At 36.0% G+C, this 17,090-nt stretch overlaps 1 protein-coding gene across 25 annotated transcripts in view; it reads left to right on the forward strand.

The window, feature by feature from the left end:
• TRPC1 (transient receptor potential cation channel subfamily C member 1) overlaps window positions 1-17,090 on the forward strand; it is an 82,270-nt gene that overhangs the window by 27,521 nt on the left and 37,659 nt on the right. The window lies entirely within an intron of this gene.

Genomic DNA, 17,090 nt, shown 5'->3' on the forward strand with positions numbered 1-17,090 from the left:
GATAGATTTGAGATAGTGACAAATCTCTAATTTGGGAAAGTCTCCTGGGAATCAATCTGATGTTTATTTGCAGGGGTTTACCTGGACATTTTTTCTGTTTTCAAGTCTATTTTACAAAGGGATTTATGTTTCTCTTTGATAAGATCTGGTTGATAGCTATGGCTACATGACTTAACTTTTTAGTTTTAAAATGACTAGTTTATAAAATGACAAGCAGAAATTATCTTTAAGGCTTTTTCCAGTTTTAAAATCCTTTATTAGTATTAAGTGTAAATATTTTCCAAATTATATGCTTGTTAAATAAGTGTGTAGTTGAAGCAGCGGGGGCTTAAAGGTTGAAGCTAGAGAAAACACTTTACCTGGCTTGGTTTGAGGTTGGGGGACAAACTTGTTTGAAGGCTTTTAGGGGAGCTATGACTTGACATGGATCTTTTAGTATGAGTAAGAGTTAAAAATTGAAAGGTACTTTAGGCAGAAAGTACAGCATGTGATTTGTTTATTTGGAAACTGCAAATGATTGGAACATTAACAGTAGAGTTTGAGAGAGTTTGTTAATGATCTTTGAGAAAACATTTGTACGAAATGGCAAGGACCCCTGACTTCAGTGATTTCTGAGAATTGCTAAGTAGAACTGCAGAAGAAAAGGAGGTTAACAAAATTAGTAAAAAGAGACCGGGCATGGTGGTTCACGCCTGTAATCCCAGCACTTTGGGAGGCTGAGGCAGGCCGATCACCTGAGGTCAAGAGTTCGAGACCAGCCTGGCCAACTTGGTGAAACCTCGTCTCTACTAAAAGTACAAAAATTAGCTGGGCGTGGTGGTATGCCTCTGTAGTCCCAGCTACCCGGGAGGCTGAGGCAGGAGAATCACTTGAACCTGGGAGGTGGAGGTCACAGTGAGCTGAGATTGCGCCATTGCACTAAAGCATGGGCGACAGAGTGAGATTCTGTCTCAAAAGAAAAAAAATTAGTAAAAAGAGAAATAGCAAGGTTTCTCAGAATTTGAAGAGCCAATATATTAGCAATAAGAAAGTGAGATGGCTGGACACGGTGGCTCACACCTATAATCCTAGCATTTTGGGAGGCCGAGGCTGGTGAATCACTTGAGTCCAGGAATTCCAGACCATCCTGGGCCACATGGCTAGACCTTGTCTTTACAAAAATAGCCAGATGAGTTGGCTTGCACCTGTGGTCCCAGCTATGCAGGAGGCTGAGGTGGGAGGATTGCCTGTGCCCAGGAGGTTGAGGCTACAGTAAGCTGTGATTGCACCACCGTATTCTAGCTGCAGTAAGCTGTGATTGCACCACTGCACTCTAGCCTAGCCTAAGTGACAGAGCGAGACTCCGTCTCAAAAAAAAAAAAAAAGAGACAATTAGTTTTTAAATTTTAGAGATGGTGTAGTTTCAGGGTAATATTTCCTAATGGGCCAGGGAAGGGTAGTGAACCATTGTAGTTTAGAAAAACATTTTCAGTGATATAATAGCTGTGATTTGGTTTTAGTCTCAATATTTGATGTATTTTGAAATTTCAAATAACTTTAAAGGAGTCTTTATTTGTTATCTATTAGTGGAAGACAAAAATTTTAAACAACTTGAGAAACACCGGAATTGGGAAAGATAGCAAAGAAATGAATTGCCAGTTAAATTTAATTTGCAGAAGAGTTTTGTTTAACTTGCATAGTGTTTTTTATAATTTTGAATTTGAATGCCAGTAAGCCCTGTGTACACTCAGCTTTATTCATATTATTACCAACATCACTCCTGAAGGCAAATGAATTTGTAAAACTTGGCTTAGTATCTACCAAGAAAGTAGGATGTTGGCTGGGGTCATCTTAGGAATATGGAATTCTTCTGGCATAGTGGGAGAAAATGGCTTGGGAGAGAGACTGCTTAGTGCCACAGTCCTCAATGAATATACAAGAGTGACACAGAGGTAGGAAATGACAGTGATGATGATGAAGGAGTATTGGAATAATGGAATGGAATGAATCTCCAAAAAGAGTGCTTTTGATATGAGAATGAATGAATAATATAGCCTGTAAGATTCAGGTATTATGACATTATGCTTCTGTATTGCCAGAATCTCTAAAGGGAAGTATTGTTCAATCCCAATTTTTCTTTTCATTTCTAGAGCTAGCCACTGTTACTAGTTTGGTATTCTATACATGTTCCTTAATGGTTAATATTGCCATTGGTTAGAAATGTTGAGTCTTGCTGGGCGCAGTGGCTCATGCCTGTAATCCCAGCAGTTTGGGAAGCTGAGGCAGGTGGATCACCTGAGGTCAGGAGTTCAAGACCAGCTTGGCCAACATGGTGAAAACCCATCAGTACTACAAATAAAAAAAAATTAGCTGGGCGTGGTGGTGGGCACCTGTAATCCCAGCTACTTGGGAGGCTGAGGCAGGAGAATAACTTAAACCTGGGAGGCAGAGGTTGCAGTGAGCCAAGATTGCACCATTGCACTCCAGCCTGGGCAACAAGAGGGAAACTCCATCTAAAAAAGAAAGAAAGAAATGTGACTCTTCGCTACAGTGTTAGATTGGCAACTAGTCTCATCAATGGCTTAGTTACATGTTAGAAATCCCCTCTCCCAGTTTCTGCCTATACAGAATTCCATTCATGTTTCCTTTCCTTTTTTTATTAAGTTTGCCTGCCTATTACTAATCTTGCCTCATTTACTCCAGTTCTTTTTATAGTTGCCCAAATATTTAGGTTGAACCATATGAAATTCATATTTTAAAAGCACTTTAGACATAGGGAATTATATATTTCCATATTTTTATATTGGTGTCGATGAAACCAAAACCCCAGAAAGTTACACAGAACATAATCACTTAACTCCATAGGGCCTCAAAAAAGGCTTTTTTAAACAGTGTGGAAATGGATGATTTGCAGTATGTTTAAAGTGTGTAACTATTACCATAATCTAATATTCTAACATTTCTATCATTGGAAAAAGTTCTCTCTTGCCTGTTCATTCATGGTCAATCCTTGCTTCCATCCCAAACTCCATGCAACCACTGATTTTTCTATTTCTGTAGTCTTTTCTTTACTAGAAATGTCATATAAATGGAATCATAAAATATCTTGACTTATGTCTCTGGCTTTTACTTATCATAATATTTTTGAGGTCCATCCATATTGTTTCATATGTCAGTAATTCATTTTAAAAATTGTTGAGTAGGCCGGGCGCGGTGGCTCAAGCCTGTAATCCCAGCACTTTGGGAGGCCGAGACGGGCGGATCACGAGGTCAGGAGATCGAGACCATCCTGGCTAACACCGTGAAACCCCGTCTCTACTAAAAATACAAAAAACTAGCCGGGCGAGGTGGCGGGCGCCTGTAGTCCCAGCTACTCCGGAGGCTGAGGCAGGAGAATGGCGTAAACCCGGGAGGCGGAGCTTGCAGTGAGCTGAGATCGGGCCACTGCACTCCAGCCCGGGCTACAGAGCAAGACTCCGTCTCAAAAAAAAATAAAAAAATAAAAAAAAAAAAATTGTTGAGCAGTATTCCATTGTGTGGATATAGTACCACCTTTTATTTATCTGTTCACTAGTTGCTCAACATTTGAGTTGTTTCCAGTTTTTGGCAGTGAACATTCACTTACAAGTCTTTGTGTGGACATGTTTTTATTTTTGTTGGGTAGACCCCAGGAATGGAATTTCTGGGTGTGTTTAACTTTTTAAGTAGTTGTCAAACTGTTCCCCAAAGTGGTTGGAAACAGTTTTACATTTTTACTAGTAAAGTATGATGGTTCTAATTCCGCCACATACTCATTGAAACTTGATATTGTTAGTCTTTTTTATCTTAGTCATTTTAGCAGAAGTGTAGTGGTTTCTTACTGTGTTTTTAAAAAATTTTTTATTTGTTTCTTGTTGAGGTAAAATATATGTCTATAATTTACCATCTTTACCATTTTTAAGTGTACAGTTCAGTGGTAATAAATACATGAATATTATTTTCTTTCCCCTTCATCCATCCCATTCCTTCCTGGCCTCTGGTAACCACCAGTCTACTCTCTATCTTCATGAGATCTACTGTTTTTAGCTCTGAAATATAAGTGAGAACATGTGAAATTTGTCTTTCTGTGCTTGGCTTATTTCACTTAGCATAATGGCCTCAGGTTCCATCCATGTTGCTGCAAATTACAGGATTTCATTCTTTTCAATGGCTGAATAATATTCCATTATGTATATAAACCATGTTTTTAAAATCCATTCATCCATTGATGGGTATTTAGGTTGAGTCCATATCTTGACTATTGTGTACAATGTTGCAATAAACATGGGAATGCAGATGTTTCTTGGATATATTGATTTCCTTTCTTTTGTATATATATATCTAATAGTGGAATTGCTGGATCATATGGTAGTTCTTTTTTTTAAAAAAAAGGTTAAAATAATCCCAAAGGATTATAAAGCATTCTACTATAAAGACACATTCACACATATGCTTATTGCAGCACTATTCACAATAGCAAAGACTAGGACCCAACCCAAATGCCCATCAGTGATAGACTGGATAAAGAAAATGTGGCACATATACACCATGAAATACTATGCAGTCATAAAAAAGAATGAGTTCATGTCCTTTGCAGGGACATGAATGAAGCTGGAAACCAGCATTCTCAGCAAACTAACACAGGAACAGAAAACCAAACACTGCATGTCCTCACTCATAAGTGGGAGCTGAACAATAAGAACACATGGACACAGAGGAACATCACACACTGGGGCCTATTGGGGGATGGGGGGGCAAGGGGAGGGATAGCATTAGGGCAAATACCTAATGCATGCAGGGCTTAAAACCTAGATGACAGGTTGACTGGTGCAGCAAACCACCATGGCACATGTATACCTATGTAATAATCCTGCACGTTCTGCACATGTAGCCCAGAACTTAAAGTATAATAATTTTTTAAAAAGTTTTGTGGGTATATAGTACATATATGTATTTATTGGGTACATGGGATTTTTGATACTGGCATGCAATGTGTAATAATCATGTCATGGAAAATGGGGTATCCATCCCCTCAAGCATTTATCCTTTGTGTTGCAAACAATCCAATTATACTCTTTTATCATGTACAATAATAAATGTAGAATTAAATTATGGACTATAGTCACCTTATTGTGCTATCAAATACTAGGTCTTTTTCCTTCTAAATTTTTTTGTACCCATTAAGCACCCACCTTCTCTTAACACCCCCACTACCCTCGTATGGTAATTCTATTTTTAGTTTTTTAAGAACCTCCATACTGTTCTCCATAGTGGCTATAATTATTTACATTTCCACCAGCAGTGTGTGAGAGTTCCCCTTTGTCCACATCTTTGCTTGCATTTGTTATTGCGTGCCATTCTGATACCATCTATTTTAACTGGAGTGAGATGATACTGCATTGTTTTTGGTTTTTTGCTACTCCGTTGTTTGAGCTCCTTACATATTCTGGTTATTAATCTCTTGTCAGATGGATAGTTTGCAAATATAGTCTCCCATTCTATGAGTTAGCTCTTCACTTTTGTTTTCTTTGCTTAGTGGAAGTGTTTTAGCTTAATGTAATCTCAGTTGTCTATTTTGGCTTTGGTTATCTGTACTTTTTTTTTCCTTTTTTAAAAATTATACTTTAAGTTCTAGGGTACATGTGCACAACATGCAGGTTTGTTACATGTGCCATGTTGGTGTGCCACACCCGTTAACTTGTCATTTACATTAGGTATATCTCCTAATGCTATCCCTCCCCCCTCTCCCCACCCCACAACAGGCCCTGGTGTGTGATGTTCCCTACCCTGTGTCCAAGTGTTCTCATTGTTCAGTTCCCACCTATAAGTGAGAACATGCAGTGTTTGGTTTTCTGTCCTTGTGATATTTGCTCAGAATGATGGTTTCCAGCTTCATCCATGTCCCTGCAAAGGACATGAACTCATCCTTTTTTATGGCTGCATAGTATTCCATGGTGTATTCTTGCCACATTTTCTTTATCCAGTCTATCACTGATGGACATTTGGGTTGGTTCCAAGTCTTTGCTATTGTGAATAGTGCCACAATAAACATACATGTGCATGTGTCTTTATAGTAGCATGATTTATATTTCTTTGGGTATATATCCAGTAATGGGATCGCTGGGTCAAATGGTATTTCTAGTTCTAGATCCTTGAGGAATTGCCACACTGTCTTCCACAATGGTTGAACTAGTTTACACTTCCACCAACAGCGTAAAAGCATTCCTATTTCTCCATATCCTCTCCAGCATCTGGTTTCCTAACCTTTTAATGATCACCATTCTAACTGATATGAGATGCTATCTCACTGTGGTTTTGATTTGCATTTATCTGATGACCAGTGATGATGAGCATTTTTTCATGTGTCTGCTGGCTGCATAATGTCTTATTTTGAGAAGTGTCTGTTCATATCCTTTGCCCACTTTTTGATGGGGTTGTGTTGATTTTTTCTTGTAAATTTAAGTTCTTTGTAGATTCTGGATATTAGCCTTTTGTCAGATGGGTAGATTGTAAAAATTTTCTCCCATTCTGTAGGTTGTCTGTTCACTCTGAGGGTAGTTTCTTTTGCTGTGCAGAAGCTCTTTAGTTTAATTAGATCCCATTTGTCAATTTTGGCTTTTGTTGCCATTGCTTTTGGTATTTTAGTCATGAAGTCCTTGTCTATGCCTGTGTCCTGAATGGTATTGCCTAGGTTTTCTTCTAGGGTTTTTATGATTTTAGGTCTAACATTTAAGTTTTTAATCCATCTTGAATTAATTTTTGTCTAAGGTGTAAGGAAGGAAGTCTCGCTCTGTCGCCCAGGCTGGAGTGCAGTGGCGCTATCTCGGCTCACCGCAAGCTCCACCTTCTGGGTTCATGCCATTCTCCTGCCCCAGCCTCCCAAGTAGCTGGGACTACAGGCGCCTGCCACCACACCGGCTAATTTTTTGTGTTTTTAGTAGAGACGGAGTTTCACTGTGTTAGCCAGGATGGTCTCGATCTCCTGACCTCATGATCCACCTGCCTTGCCCTCCCAAAGTGTTGGGATTACAGGCCTGAGCCACCATGCCCGGCCTTGTCTGTGCTTTTGAGGTCTCACACACAAAAAATCTTTGCCCAGACCGGTGTCCTGAAGAGTTTCCCCAGTGTTTAATTTGAGGTCTTATACTTAAGTTTTTAATCTGTTTTGATTTGATTTTTGTGTATTGTGAGAGATTGGGGTCTAGTTTCGTTTCATTCTTCCACATATCCAGCTTTCCCAGCACCATTTATTAAAAAGACTGTCCTTTCCCCAAAATATGTTCTTGGCACCTTTGTCAAAGATGAGCTGGTCGTAATACATGGACTTGTATCTGGGTGTGTTCCATTGGTCTATGTGTCTGTACTGATGCCAGTACCATGCTGTTTGGGTTACTATAGCTGTGTGGTATATTTTGAAGTCAGGTAATGTGATGCCTCCAGCTTTGTTCTTTTTGCTTAGGATTACTTTGCTATTTGGAATCTTTTGTGGTTTAATATAAAGTTTAGTATTATTTTTTCTGTTTCTCTGTGAATGTCATTGGTATTTTGATAAGGATTGCATTGAATCTCAAAATTACTTTGGGTAGTATTGTCATTTTAACAATATTCTTCCAGTATGTGAACATGGAATACCTTGCCATTTTTTGGTGACCTCTTCTATTTTTTCATCAGAGTTTTATGGTCTTCCTTGCCTAGATCTTCCACTTCTTTGGTTAGATTAATTCTTAGTTTTCTTGGTTTTATTTTTTTGTAACCAATGTAAATGGGATTGCTTTTTTGATTTCTTTTTCAGATTGTTATTTGACATATATAAATGTTATTGACATTGTATGCTGATTTTTGTATCCTGCAACTTTACTGAATTTTTTTTTAATCACTTCTAATAGTTTTTTGGTGGCGTATTTAGGGTTTTTTTGATGTAAGATCATGTCATCTGAGAACAAGGCTAATATGACTTCTTCCTTTCCAATTTGGATACTCTTTATTTCTTTCTCTTGCTTAATTGCTGTGGCCAGGACTTCCAGTATTATGTTGAATAACAGTGGGAAAGTGGGCATCATCGTCTTGTTCCAGTCTTTAGAGGAAAGGCCTTCAATTTTTCCCTGTTGGCTTTTATTATTTTGCAGTATGTTCCTCCTATACCTGTTTTGATGAGGGTTTTTTGTTGTTGTTGTTGTTGTTGTTATAAAGGGATGTTGAATCTTATTGAGTGCTTTTCTGGCATCCATTGAAATAATTATATGGTTTTTGTTATTGATTCTGTTAATGTGATGTATCATGTTTATTGATACACATATGTTGAATCATCCTTTCATCCTTGGGATGAATCCCACTTGATCATGACAAGTGATCTTTTTAATGTGTTGTTGAATTTATTATATCAATAAATCAAAGTATATTGGCCTGTAGTTTTCTTTTTTTGTTGGTTCCTTGTATGGTTTTGGTATCAGGGTAATGCTAGCCTCTTTGAATGAGTTTAGAAGCATTCCCTCCTTTTCAATATTTTTAAAGAGTTTGAGTAGGATTGGTACTAGTTTTCTTTAAATTTTCGGTAGTATACAGCAGTGAATCCATCAGGTCTTGGGAACTTCTTTGATGGGAAACTTTTTACTATGGCTTTGATCTTGTTATTCTTTACTGGTTTGTTGAGGTTTTCTATTTCTTCATGGCTCAATCATGGTAGGTTGTATGTGTCCAGGAATCTAACCATTTTTTCTAGGTTTTCCTATTTGTTTTGTATATAGTAGTATATAATATTATTTAATGATTCTTTGTATTTCTAAGGTTTCAGTTGTTATATCTGCTTTTTCATTTCTAATTTTTTTATTTGGATCTCTCTCAGTCTAGCTAAAGGTTTGTTGATTTTGTTTATCTTTTCAAAAAATCAGTTTTTCATTTCATTGATCTTCTGTGGTTTTTGTTTTTGTTTTTTTGAGACAGGGTCTCGCAGCACGTGCCACCACATCTGTCTAATTATTGCATTTTTTGTACAGATGGGGTTTTACCATGTTGGCCAGGGTGGTCTTGAACTCCTGGACTCAAGTGATCTGCCTGCCTTGGCCTCCCAAAGTGCTAGGATTACAGGTATGAGCCACCATGCCTGGCCTCTTCTGTATTTTTTAAAATTTCAATTTCATTTATTTCTGCTTTGATCTTTATTTCTCCTCTGCTAATTTTGGGTTTGGTTTATTCTTGATTTTTTTTTTTTTTTTTTTTGACAGAGCCTCACTCTGTACCCAGGCTGGAGTGCAATGGCATGATTTTGGCTCACTGCAACCTCCACCTCCCAGGTTGAAGCAATTCTCCCACCTCAGCCTCCCGACTAGCTGGGACTACAGGTGTGTCCCACCATGCTGGCTAATTTTTGTATTTTTAGTAGAGACGGGGTTTCACCATGTTGGCCAGACTGCTCTTGAACTCCTGACCTCAAGTGATCCACCCATCGTGGCCTCCCAAAGTGCTGGGATTACAGGCGTGAGCCACCATGCCCAGACTGTTCTTGATTTTCTAGTTCCTCAAGGTGCATCATTAGATTATTTGAACTCTTTCTACTTTTCTATAATGGGAATTTATTGCTGTAACCTTCCCTCTCAGTACTGCTTTTGCTCTGTCTCATAGATTTTGGTATGTTGTATTCCCACGTTCATTTGTTTCAAGAAATTTTAAAATTTTCTTCTTAATTTCTTCATTGACCCATTGGTGATTGAAGAGCATGTTATTTAATTTCTATGTGTTTGTGTATTTTCCAAATTCCTTTTGTTATTGATTTCTAGTTTTATTCCATATGGTCAGAAAAGATACTTGATGTGATTTGTATTTTTCTGAATTTGTTTAGACTTGTTTTGTAGCCTAAGATATGGTCTGTTCTGGAAAATGTTTCATGTGCTGGTGAAAATAATGTATATTCTGTAGCAATAGGGTGAAATGTTCCGTAACTGTCAGTTAGGCCTATTAGATCTAGTACGTAGTTTGATTTTACTCTTTCTTTGTTGATTTTCTGTCTAGATGATTTGTCTATTACTAGAGTGGCATGTTAAAGTCCCCTACTATTACTGTATTGTAGACCCAACACTGGACCCCCCCATGTATATAAAGCAAGCGTTAACTTTATATACTTGGGGGCTCCAGTGTTGGGTTCATAGGTATTCGTAATTGTTATATCTTCTTGCGGAATTGCCACCTTTATCATTATATAGTGACCTCTTGGTCTTTTTTTAGTCTTTGTAGTCTATTTTATCTGATATAAGTATAGATACTCCTGATCTTTTTTAGTTTTCAGTTACATGGAATATCTTTCACTTTCAGTTTCAGTCTATGTGTATCTTTTAAGTGAAATGGATTCCTTGAAGGCAGCATATAGTTGGGTCTTATTTCTTTATCCATTAAGCCACACTGTGCCTTTTAATCGGACAATTGAGACCATTTATATTCAGTGTGATTATAAATAAGTATGGACTTAATGCTACCATTTATTGCTTGTTTTCTCCTTGTTTTGAGACTTCTCTTATCCTTTCTTTGTTTCTTATTGTCTTCCTTTGTAGTTAAGTGATTATCTCTGGTAGTATATTTTAATTTATTGATGTTTATTTTTAATGGATATTTATAGGTTTCATACTATCATTACCATGATTCTTGCAAAAAACATCTTATAAATATAACAAATTATTGCACTCCAGCCTAGGCAATAGAGTGAGACTCCGTCTCATTCATATATATATATATATATGTGTGTGTGTATATATATATATATATATATATATATAAACCAGATTAATTTAAAGAGATGACACTTATCTTAGATCACAGACAAAAGAATGGAAACAAAGGCAAAAAAAATTCTACACTTTAACTGCATCTCCCAACATTTTCCCTTTTAGTTGTCAACTGATATATTTTTATATTACCTATTTCTTAACAGGTTGCTGTAGCTATTATTGTTTTTGATAAACTTGTCTTGGAGGCTTCACACTAGAGATGTGAATGGATTATATACCATAAATACAGTAATAGATTATTCTGTGTTTGTCTGTATACTTAATTTTACCAATGGTTTTATACCTTGAACATTTTTTCTTTTGCACACCAGTGTTTTGTATTTTCTTCCAGATTGAAGAACTCCCTTTAGCATTTTTTGCAAGGTGAGTCTGGTGGTGGTGAATTGTCTCAGCTTTCATTTGTCTGGGAAAGACTTTATCTCTACTTCTTATTTAAATAACAGTTATTTTCTGGATACAAAATACTTGGATGGCAGGGCTTTTTTTCCCTTTGGGCACTTTGAAAATGCCATTCCACTCCTTCTTGCCTGCATGGTTTCATTGAGAAGTCTGTTTCCAGATGAATTGGGGCTTCTTTGTATGTTATTTGCTTCTTTTCTGTAGCTGATTTTAGGGTATTCTCTTTGTCATTGACCTTTGTGAGTTTGATTATTATATGTCATATATGGATTGAATCTGTTTGGTGGTCTAAGACCTTCCTGTACATGGATATTTATATCTTTCTCAAATGTTGGGAAGTTTTATGTTGTTATTTCTTTGAATAAGTTATTTATCCCTTGTTCTTGATCTGCTCCTTCTTAAACACAGGAATTCTTATATTTGATCTTTTGAGGTACTCTTCTATATCTTATAGGCAGTCTTTGTTCCTTTTTGTTCTTTTGTCTTTTTTCTCCACTGAATGTGTATTTTCAAACAACTGATCTTCAAGCAGAATTTCTATACATCAACATTGTTCAAGCTGAGGGCCAAATCAAGAATGCAGTCCTATTTATAATAGCTGGAAAAAGAATAAAATATGTAAGAATACAACTAACTCAGAAGGTTAAAAAAAGTCTCTACAATGAAAACTACAAAACATTACTGAAAAAAATCAGAGACAACACAAACAAATGGAAAAACATTCCATGCTCATGGATAGGAAGAATTAATAGTGTTAAAATGGCCATGCTACCCAAAGCAATTTACAGATTCGGTGCTATTCTTGTCAAACTACCAACATCATTTTTCACAGACTTAGAAAAAAACTATTTTAAAATTCATATGGAACCAAAAAAGAACTGAAAAGTTAAAGCAATCTTAAACAAAAACAACAAAGTTGGAGTCATCACATTACCTGACTTCAAACTATACCACAAGGCTACTGTAACCAAAACAACATGGTACAGCACAAAAACAGACACATAGACCAATGGAACAGAATAGAGAATCCAGAAATAAAGCTGCACCCCCACCATGTGATCTTTGACAAAGTAAACAGAAATAAGCAATGAGGCAAAAGGCTTCCTATTCAATAAATAGTGCTTGGAATAACTGGCTATCCATATGCAGAAGAATGAAACTGGACCTATCACCATATAAAAAAATTAAGGTGGATTAAAGTCCTCAAACGTAATTTCAACACAAACAAAAATTGACAGGTGGAACCTAATTAAACTGAAGAGCTTCTGCACAACAAAAGAAACTATCAAGGGAATAAACAGATGACCTATAGAATGAGAGAAAATATTTGCAAAGTATGTATCTGACAAAGATCTAATATCCACAACCTATAAAGAACTTAAAACAAATAACCCCATTAAAAAGTTGGCAAAGGACATGAACACTTTTCAAAAGAAGACATACATGTGACCAACAAGCATATGAAAAAAAGGCTCAATATCACTGATCAGTAGGGAAATGCAAATCAAATCTACAATGAGATGCCATCTCCTACCAGTCAGAATGTCTATTAAAAAGTAAAAAAATAACAGATGCTGGCAAGGTTATGGAGAAAAAGGAACGCTTATATGTCTATATGTACATCAATATAACTCTGTACTGATTACTATAGCTTTACATAAGTTTGAAAATCAATTACTGTGTGATGGTTAATACTAAATGTCAACTCAATTGGATTGAAGGATACAAAGTATTGATCCTGGGTGTGTCTGTGAGGGTGTTGCCAAAGGGGATTAACATTTGAGTCAGTGGACTAGGAAAGGCAGACCCACCCTTAATCTGGGTGGGCACAATCTAATCAGCTGCCAGCGTGGCTAGAATATAAGCAGGCAGAAAAATGTGAAAAGAGAGACTGGCCTAGCCTCCCAGCTTACATCTTTTTTTTTTTTTTTTGAAATGGAGTCTCACTGTGTCACCCAGACTGGAGTGCAGTGTTGCGATCTCAGCTCACTGCAACTTCCACATCCTGGGTTCAAGCCATCTTTCTGCCTCATCCTCCTGGGTAGATAGGACTACAGGCATGTACCACCACGCCTGGCTAATTTTTGTATTTTTAGTATGTCTAGGCTGGTCTCAAACTCCTGATCTCAGGTGATTCACCCACCTCAGCCTCCCAAAGTGCTAGGATTACAGGTATGAGCCACCGCACCTGGCCTCAGCCTACATTTTTCCCCATGCTGGATGCCCTCAAACATTGGACTCCAAGTTCTTCAGTTTCGGAACTCAGACTGGCTCTCCTTGCTCCTCAGCCTGCAGACGGCCTATTGTGGGACCTTGTGGTCCTGTGAGGTAATACTTAAACTCTCCTTTATATATATCTATTCCATTAGTTCTGTCCCTCTAGAGAACCCTAATACACACTGTAAGTACTCCATTTTAAAATCTTTTTCTTGAAAATTTCATGTATTCTGTGTCCTTTAAATTTCCAAATGAGGTTTGAAATCAGTTGTCAATTTTTACAAAAACATCTGCTTAGATTTTTGAGAGAGACTGTGTTGAATCATTTAGGCAGAAATGCCATCTTAAAAATACTGGATTATCCAAGCATTGAACATGGTGTATCTCTCCATTTAATAGGTTTCATTTAATTTCTCTCAGCAATATTTTGTAGTCCCCAGTGTACAGGTCTTGTGCTTCTTTATTTTTACTACTTATTCCTAAGTATTTTATACTTTTTGATACTATTATACAATAATTATTTTCTTAATTTTATTTTCACTGTTCATAGCTAACTTTAAAAGTTCAAAGCTAACTTAAAAATATGTTTAGATCTTTCCCATTTTAAAATTGAGTTGCTTTCTTATGGTTGAATTTTTAAAATATTTAAAGAGTCCTTTGTCCAGTATGTTATTTGCAAATATTTTCTCCCAGTGTGTGGGTTGCCTTCTCATTCTCATGATCCATGGAGTATTTTAAAACGTGCTGTTTTACTTTCACATATTAGGGAGTTTCCTAGATTTCCTTTTTTTGGTGATTTCTACTTTAATTCTGTTGTGGTTAGAGATTATACTTTATTTTTAATGATATCTTTGTTGAGATATCATTTATATATCATAAGTATACATTTCAGCTCTTAGGATATTCACAAAGTTGTGCATCACTTCAAAAAGAAACCCTATATTCATTAGCAGTCACTCTCCCAGCTGGTGGCAACTACTAAATCTACTTTCTGTCCCTACGGATGTACCTGTTCTGGATATTTCACATGAATGACATCTTTTGGTTGCTTAATGGATATTTGCATATCTTTATTAGATATATGTCTGTTCACATTGTTTTCCTAGTTTTTAATTGGTTATCTGATTTTTTTATAGATGAATTGTGTGTGTGTGTGGTTTTTTTGGTTTTTTGTTTGTTTGTTTTACTTTTCTGATGGTATCCTTTGAAGAATAAAAGTTTTAAATTTTGATGGAGTCCAGTTGATCTTCTTTTTTCTTCTTTTGGTCATTTGCATATTGGTGTCATAGCTAAGAAGCCATTGCTTAATTTGGAGAATGTACTTTGTATGATTTTTATGCCTTTTTAATGTGTTAAGAGTAGGTCCATGGCTCAGCATATGGTCTAAAATGGAAATGTTCTATGTACTCTTGAAATAATATACATTCTGCTGTTTTAGGGAAATGTTCTATAAATTTCAGTTTGGTCATATTGTTTCATAGTGTTGTTTAAATATTACATATCCCTACCAGTTTTCTATCAATTTCTGGGAAAAGAGTATTAAAAATTCTAACTACAATTGCTCCAGTATCTTTTTCTGTGTCAGTTTTTGCTTTGTATATTTTCAGGCTCTGTTGTTAGGTACATACACATTTATACTTGCTATATATTCCTTCTGCTATTAATTTATCCATTCTAATTCTCTCATGGTTACTAATTACATGGCACTTTTTCCGACCCTTTATTTTCAATGTGTTTGTTTTTCTTAATTTAAATAGTCTTTTTTGGAGAGTGTACTATTGGATATTGCTTTTTATCTACTTTGACAGTTTTTGACTTTTGATTGTTTAGTTCACTCACATGTAATGTAATTTTTGGTATGACATTTATTTTTTTTTATTTTGCCATTTGCTTTCTATATTTCTCATGTATTTTTGTTATTCCTCTGTTCCTCCTTTGGTGTTTTCTTTGTGTTAAAAAAAAGTATACTTTTTGTTTCCTCTTTTTTTTAGCTATTTAAGAATTTTTTCTTTTAGAGATAATAGTATATATCTTTAGTGTATTACAATCTATTTCAACTTCATATCGACTTAAAATGTAACAACTTTGCTGCCCATTTTCTTTGTGCTATTATTTTCACATATATTACATCTAAATATGTTATAAACACAATAATGCAGTATTACAATTATTCCTTTAAACAATCTTACACTCTTAGAAATGCAAGAAAAAAATATTCATATATAGAGTCTTCTGTATTTATCCACATTACTACTATTTCTGTTCCTCTTCATTTTTTCTTGTGGATTCCAGTTACCATTTCCTTTCAGCTTTAGCATTCTCAGTATGGCAAGTCTACTATCTGAAAATTCTGTTAGTATTTATGTGGGAAAATTTTTATTTCACCTTCACTTTTTGAGCTTTATTGAGATAGAATTCACATACCATACAATTCACCCATTTAAAATATATAATTTAGTGTTTTTTCATATTATCTATAGGTATGTAAAATTATCACCACAGTCCATTTTAGAACATTTTTATCACCTTATAAAGAACCCTCATACCCTTTGCTCTTTTTTGTCACTGTTTTAAGGTAGAAGGTCATGTTACTGATTTGAGATCTTCTTTCTATTTTTAAAACATTTTTATTTTTGAGATGGGGTCTTTCAATGTTGCGCAGGCTGGTCTTGAACTACTGGCCTCAAGCAGTCTTCCCACCTTAGCCGCCGAAAGTATTGGGATTATAGCCATGAGCCACTGTGTCTGGCCTCCTCTTTCTCAATATAGGTATTTTCCTCTAAGCACTGCTTTAGCTAAACCCCATAATTTGTTATATGGTGTGTCTTCATTTTATTTCATCTCAGTTTTTTATTTTCCTTCTATATTAAACCCATTAATTATTTAAGAGTGTGTTGTTAATTTCCACATATTGTGGGTTTTTAAAATAACTTTCTTGTTACTGATTTCTAATTTATTCCATTGTGGTTGGAGAACATACTTTGTGTTATTTCTGTCCTTTTAAATTTATTGAAGTTTTTTTTTCCCTTATGGTGTAGCATATAGTCTAATCTGGAGAATGTTTTATGTAGACTTGAGAAGAGTATATAATCTGCCTTTGTTTGATAGAGTGTTCTGTAGATGTCTGTTACATCTAGTTCATTTATAATGTTGTTTAAGTCTTCCATTTCCTTATTGATCTTTTGCCTCGTTGTTCTCTCCATCATTGAAGGTAGGATATTAAAGTCTCCAACTGTTGTTGTTCAGTTATCTGTTTCTCCATTTCTGTCTGTTTTTCCTTAATGTATTATGGTGCTCTGTTGTTAGTTGCATATATATTTATGGATGTTGTATGTTCTTTTTTTTTTTTTTTTTTTTTTGTGACAGAGTCTCACTCTGTCACCCAGGCTGGAATGCAGTGGTGCAGTCTTGGCTACTGGTTTCCTTTTGCCTCAGCCTCCTGAGTCACCAGGACTACAGGCATGCACCACCATGTCTGGCTAATTTTTGTCTTTTTAGTAGAGATGGAGTTTCACAATGTTGGCCAGGCTGGTCTTGAACTCCTGACCTCAAGTGATCTGCCCGCCTCAGCCTCCCAAATTGCTGGGATTACAGGCATGAGCCACTGTGCCCAACCATATAGATGTTATATCTTCCTGATGGATTGACCCTGTTATTCTTATAAGGTATCCCTCTTTATTTCTAGTAACTTTTTTTATTTAA

Source organism: Macaca fascicularis, chromosome 2 (genome assembly GCF_037993035.2).
Source record: "Macaca fascicularis isolate 582-1 chromosome 2, T2T-MFA8v1.1".
NCBI classification, from domain to species: Eukaryota; Metazoa; Chordata; class Mammalia; order Primates; family Cercopithecidae; genus Macaca; species Macaca fascicularis.